Here is a 7236-nt window from a genome sequence, read left to right as displayed (position 1 = left end):
TAAAATTATCATCACCTAGATTTAAACATGGCATCTTCCTCACCAGTGCCAGTCCCTCCATCTACATCTTAGCTTCAGAATAACCTGAAAGAAGTGCATTCATGCACACAGTATTTATAACAAGCATTTCATTGAACATCATAGCTGCATTCTTGATACACGAGGATTTCGCATACAAATCAACTAAAGCATACCCCACATAAACACTAGAAAGCCAACCGAGGCAGAAACAAGTTGGGCTATTGATAATTCTTGGATCGACTATTGGGAAGACATTTGCGGAGGGTTTGTTTGAGCATAGAGTAAAGATATTAAGCTATGGAGATGATGACTACTGTTTTTTACTACAGCTGTAAATCATATACAATGGAAACTTTACCTGTATTAGAAGCCTTGATGATTTCTTAGCATTAGCGGAAGTCCAAAAACAGTGTATTTGAGAAGTACGGCTTGTAAAGAGAGATGTTTCTATAGATGATAGCATAAGAGAAATGTTTTGGGGAAAGTAAGAGAGAGACAAATGCTTTTGGGAAAAAAAGGGGAGGAAATATCACGATATTTTTTAGCGGTATTTTTTGGGAATGGATAGCGGGGATTAAAACCCCCGCAAATTATATATTTTTTGGCGGTATTATTTTGATGTATAATGGAGGTTAAAACTTAACCCCCACAAATTATATATTTTTTGGTGGTATTATTTTGATGTATAGCGGGGGTTAAAACCCCTGCAAATTATAAAATTTTTAGCGGTGGATTTTTAACCCTCGCATTTAATATAGTTTTGCAGGGGTTAGAGTAATCCCCGTAAATAAACCCCCACAATTATACCCCTTTTTTTGTAGTGTTCCACCAAACACCTTGATTTAAGGATAGTAGTTGAAAAAGTTGATGTCAAGTCTTGGAAGTGATGGTTCAAATCTTCTCACCAACAAACTTTACAACTTTATCTTCACCTATTTGAATCAAGTTTGCACTTTTTGTAGTTTAAATTATAAGACTAGGTGAAGAACAAGATGAACACAATAACAATCTTCAAGAACATAACAACTTCTCAAGAACACAACAACAACACTACCAATCGTCCACCAATCTTCAACACACGGCCAACTTCAAGTCACCACAACATTATTCAATATTATAAGCCCAACTTTAGATCTAGACACTTTTAGTGTTGGTGAGAAAGAAACCAACACTAGAAATACACTAGACAAGCAAAAATATACTAGATCTAGTCACAAAACTCTTGGCCAAGTCAACAACAAGAACACTTCTCTCTCTTTTTTTTTTTTTTTTTTGATTTTTTTAGCAAGCCCAATATTGATTCTGTTGGAACAAAATCAACCACAAACTTTGATACCAAATGATACAAGAAAAGCAAGGAAAGACACAAAACAACCAAACTAAGTTACAAAACAAGAAGAAGAACACAACAATATTGTAACAACAACTCATGGATTCCCTAGAAACGAGAACAAACTAGTACAAACGATTATAAGAATAAAATGAACAAAGGATAGATAGTTAGACCTTGGTTGGTATAATCTTAAGAACCAAAGAACATGTGATACTCTTGGACCCTTAACACAACATGCAACGGTTAACCTGACTCCTACGTTGACACAAGAGGGACTTTACTTCCTCTGAACACCAACGTCTCAAGCCATGAATGCAGCACTAGTGATTTCACACTAGTATCACTCTAATTTCGGGTTGCCTCTTAAAGAGAAGAGAGGACTTGTCTTTCAAAGTGTTATACAACTTACAAATATCATCGAAGTCTAAGTAGTAAATGACCTAATATATTCTATTTATAGTAGGTTACAAAAATTGTGTGAAATGTCCAAAAGATCCCTTAGTCAAAGGCTTCACTTTAGGTGTCCTTGGAGTGTAGTTTGTGGACTGTTTTGGAGACTATTTAGGCCCTCCTTTGCACTTGACTTGCACGCTTCAAGGCTCGAGTTCAATATATCTCACATATGTCCATCTCCGTGGTCATTCTCGTATCATGCCCCTACTAAAGTTAGTCATAAAACCTTCTTTTGTTAGGTAAAGTGGTTGAACTTTACCTTATAACATCATAAATTCCATTATTGGAGAAAATGTTAGTTTTCATTGCATAATAATATAATGGAAATGAGTATCTTTCTTATGCACTTTGGATTAAATTTAGCAAATTCTACCAAATATCACAGGACATAAAGAAGACCTTACATGATGGAAGAAGAGAATAGGTTGGAAACATCCAACAAACATTTTTTAAAATAGGAGAAAAATATTGGAAAAGTGAACACAATAACAGAATGATTGGAATAGCAAATACACCATCAGTGATAAAAATAGGAAAACATTATTGCAACGACATATATATTGTCCTAGGAGAATATATTGTCATTTCTATAAGAATTTCTTTCGAAGTTCTTCAATCACTTTCTTATCAAGCTGGAAACCTTTGGCAGAAGCAAAGATTGAACTAGGAACCACGACGAGTCCAGGATTTTGACTGAAAGTAGCAAGTATAGCGGCTTTTTTGTCTCCCACATTATATTGGAAGTGTATAAGCCCTTGTGGGATCACAAACACATCGCCGAAGAGACGACTCTTAAAAAAGTTTGTATCAGGAACAAGAAATCCCGCGTAAATAGTTCCCTCCAAAATAGTTATGAGCTCACTAGCTCGCGAGTGTGTGTGGGGTGGGATAAGTCACTTTGGTTCGAAGTCACCACGAGCTATAGAAATGCCCAGAGTGTTGAGTCCAGGAATTGTGTTTACATCCAAAAGTTTTGCAAAAATACCAAATTTAGGCACTGCATTTCCACTTATATTAAGACCTGAAGCAAAGAAATCATCTACTTTTGCGAGGTTTGGATCTTTGCAAAATTTCCCATTCATGAAAACTGTAGTGAAATAAAATAAAGGTCAGAATATTGAAAAGTGAGATTATTCAGGAATATACATTGAATTTCTGGTGGTGGTTTCATTATCAAAGAAATGTTTGTGATTGTTTCTGAAAAAATGAAACAAAAGATATAATAGAGGTAGGACATTTATTGTATGAGGTCTATCCAATGCTCAGTGGCGGAGCATTGATGCACCTGCCAAGGTTCGAACCCAGGTTGTTGATGCGAAAATGTATACTCTTGACCACTGGACTATGCTTCTCTAGATTGTCAAGGGTATGCAATAACATGTATATAACCATAAATATGTATATTTAACCTATATACTCGAAAAAATAAATTCCGACGAAGGTTGTTCATCTGACCACCCTTCGTCGGCTATGGCTCCGCCACTACCAATGCTAGATTGATCAATATGAACATCACGAACTATCCGCAATAAAGCATACATGCATTTAAGGCATTCACTTAGCATATCTCTTTCCAACGAAGCAATCGCTGTTAGCAACAGTAGTGATCATATAACTTGACACGAAGTTTAAGAAAGTAAAGAAAGTTTAGAATCTCGTGGTCTTAAAAGGATATATCGAAGTATCAAAATATCCTTTAATCTTGTGGTTCTAAATATATTATATGAAAGTTAGAAGAGTTGTCAAAACAACAAATGACATATTTTTTTTTTTTAAAAAAGGGACTAAAATGAAAGTAAGACAAACAAATTAAAACGGACACATATTTTTTAAAACGTGAAAAAAGAAAATCATTGACTAAATGGATGATTTACCAGAAGTGTTAGGGTCTTTAACTGCAACACATATGTCTTGTAGAGGGTGGAGATCATAGGCATAAGCTAATTGGGATTCAAAGAAAGCAAGAATGGCTAAAGTTGTTATTAACAAGTCCATGCTCATTGTTGTAGCAAACTCTATTTTCAATATATTTGGAAACAAGTTTGTGTCCTTTGGGCTTGTCATATTTAATTTGGAAAGAATGTCTACCATTTATAGTACTCTCTGTTCCAATTTTTATGTCACGTTTAAAATTTTAAGATTCAAACTTTTAAATTTTAATCGTAAATTTAGATATAGAAATTATAAATTTTTTAAAATAAAATTTATATATTTAAAAACTGCATAAAAATTACTATAAATCGCAATACTTAAAACTTAAAATGTTTAAAAGATTGTATAAAATTTTTAATCAATAAAAAAAATTAATTGACTCTCAAATTTCAACTATCTCACGTAAATAGAGAAGAAGAGGAGAATTTTGATAACCTTGTGTCCAATAACAAGTGGGCATTTGTGATGCACTAGTGGGGCCACTATTTGTATATGGTTACTTAAACCACCAATCATAAGAATTTAGAAACGTAAAGCACTAACTTTATATAGTGGAAAATTTCATGGAATAAAATAATACATGTGACAACTATTTACAATTAGAATAAATAAGATTCCAGAAAAACATATGCTCTGCAATAATGAACTTATGCTTTAATACTACTATAATGTACTATTTCTTATGGGTGAGGTGACAATGTAGGTTATTTGCTTGTGTTATTCTTCACATACAATATGGCATAACAAGAAAAACAACCTATGTGAACCACAAAGATTGGTGTGGTGGTTCAGCACCTCACCCCTTATGCAAGCGGTTGGGGGTTCGATCCCCACCTCTGTTGAATGGAGAAAAGTCTGTGACTAGTTCTCTTCCGCTTAGTGCGCTGACAATGGAACGAAGAATTAATCTCATGACTGCCGACTGTGGGAATACCTTGGGAAATCAAAAAAAATAAACAACCTATGTGAATGCTTCTAACTAGGCATATTAATTATTTAGTTTTAATAAGATAGTCTAATTAAATTCTAATGAGCTAAAACTAGAGTATGAATGCTCTCAATGGCAAATTCACAAAAAATTGTTCCTATTATTTTCATATAATTAAATGTCCTAATCAAGTTAATAAACATGACAAAAATTCAATTATTCCAAATGACAACTAGTATCAGGTACACGCCCGTGCTATTTTTTTTAAAAAATTATCTCGATTAATTATTGATGTGCAAAAAGTTACAAAGAAAATGTCATACCAAATTTGGTACATGATTCAGAGATCTCTGTAGATGGGCTAAGTACCTAACCCGTTTGACCATGAACATCAAAAATGTATTTACGTTATTTGATATTTTAAAAGTTGAAAATAGATTTGAAATTGTGTTTGGCTGTAGTGTTTTTAAAAATATTTTAGACTTTAGATGTATTTTTTAATAAATTGATAGGAAAAGTTGAGTCCAAAAAAAAAAAAAAAAAGAATGAAAACACCTTGAGGTGTTTTTCAAAAAATCAAAAATTGTGAAAGCGTATTCGGAATACGTTTTTGAATTCATGGCCAAACAAGTATTCCTAAATAAAGTGAAAACATATTTTGGAATATTGTGAATAATATCTGTGCCAAACGTCTACTTATTTACAAGCTTATGGAGGGTCACTTATCCGCTAATTGACAGGGGCGGACCTACATTCATTTGTGTGGTGCTCCGGCATCCACTAAACTCGGTGCGGAATAGGTAAAATTACATAGAAAATATATAAAAATAGGTATAATATATAAAAGCACCCACTAAAATAAAAAGTTGATTGGTTGCAAGGACATTTAGGTTGATTTTAAGGTTCTCCACTAGAACGGATGCCTCGAATTCAAACCTCATTGAGGTGATTTTTTCTTAAAATTTTTAAATTTTGTGAGCACCCACTATCCTTAAATCTTGGGTCCGACACTGCTAATTGATTAGCTTCTTTGAAACATTGGTTGATAACTAATACATGCTCTTCAATTAGATTTTGAATCTCACTAATATAGTTGACACAGGCATGCATGAGCACTACCCATCCAGTTGTTGAATGAGTATCACAATCTTTTTGTTATGTCTAATGTACATTGTGGACGAGAATCACATGAACAGCTTTTACTTCATATTGTGAAAAAGAATCGCAGGAATAGCTTTTATTTTTCTAGTTTTTTTTTTTTTTTGAGACACGTAATTACATGTAAAACTAAGTAGTAATTAATGAGTTCTTCCCTTTTTATGCTAAGGGAGATTCTAGGTAAAACTCAACTTAGTTTTTCTTTTTTGTGTGTCGAAAAATATGGATTATTTTCTTTTTTGTTCCATGAACACCCACAAGTAACAACCATTAATCTTTCTTATGCTCATTACACACGTCTAATCTCATGTCATGATATGTAGTTGTTCTTTAGTGTTTGAATGATTTATATTTATTTTATTTTATTTATTTCTCTTCTTTTTAATTACATATCAATGATCTACGACTATAGCGTGCCTTAGATAACACTTGATCATGTTCAAAAGTGATCGGGTGTCACAATTGATGTATCTAAATTACTTTACAATGTTTGAGTGGTTTTAATTGACATACTTTAATTTTATTTACTTTAATTTCTCTTTTTTTGTTAGTTTTTAGACTGTCCATATATTCAGTAAGTTGAGCATAGACCCTTACGTAGGTCAATAATAGGCATTCTATTAAATCGATAATAAGTCTATACACTGAATCATCAACAAAGACATCTGTATATAATTTATATTTCGTGTGGTCGATTATATCTTCGATATTTTCTTTCTTACGTTTAATGAAACAGTCTTTAGAAATGTTCAAACATACTGTACTGATGAATCATCAACAAAGACATAAAGTTCATTATACATAAATGGAAGATAAAATAAACAAGAATTTGGTTGTAGATAAATTAAACAGAATACTGAAGATAAAGTTTATTGCATTTCATTATAAAGTTTATTGCATTTACATATACTAATGTTGGGACAAAATCCCAACATAAAAGAAAAAAAACGAAAGCTTTCATTTAAAAATGGAGCCACCATGAAAGCTTCCGCAATGAGCTACATTCTCCTAAACTACACTAGACTAGGGGGAAAGTAGGGGGGATGATGATAATGCTCAATTTACTCCCATGTTGAGTGCTCTAATTACTAAAAAGGTACCCGAAGTGCAAACAAAAAATAATATTTAAAGTAAAAGGGGGGGGGGGGGGTTGGAGTTTTCTTGTAACAATTTTCTTTAGTCCAACAACACACTAGCTATAGAACTTTGGATTTAAACACAATGTTTTGAGAATAATCTTGGGATAATGCCTACCTAAAGGTAAAGAGTGTGTAGGTTAATGATGGTCTAACATGAAATTTAGTTGTTTAGTAAAGGATAGGTTTGGTCGAAGATCTTTGTGGTTAGCCTTTCAACAAAACCACAAGGATTTCACCCGTTGGCTTTTTCGAGCACCTAAAGAGTGTGTTAT

General features: G+C 33.0%; 1 pseudogene; it reads right to left on the bottom strand.

Moving 5' to 3' along the window:
- Positions 1–494: 494 nt before the first annotated feature.
- Positions 495–3854, bottom strand: LOC107866617 (annotated as a pseudogene).
- Positions 3855–7236: the final 3382 nt, after the last annotated feature.

The sequence above is a fragment of the Capsicum annuum genome, chromosome 3 (genome assembly GCF_002878395.1).
Source record: "Capsicum annuum cultivar UCD-10X-F1 chromosome 3, UCD10Xv1.1, whole genome shotgun sequence".
In the NCBI taxonomy this organism is placed as follows: domain Eukaryota; kingdom Viridiplantae; phylum Streptophyta; class Magnoliopsida; order Solanales; family Solanaceae; genus Capsicum; species Capsicum annuum.
This window is presented reverse-complemented; position numbering and strand designations above follow the sequence as displayed.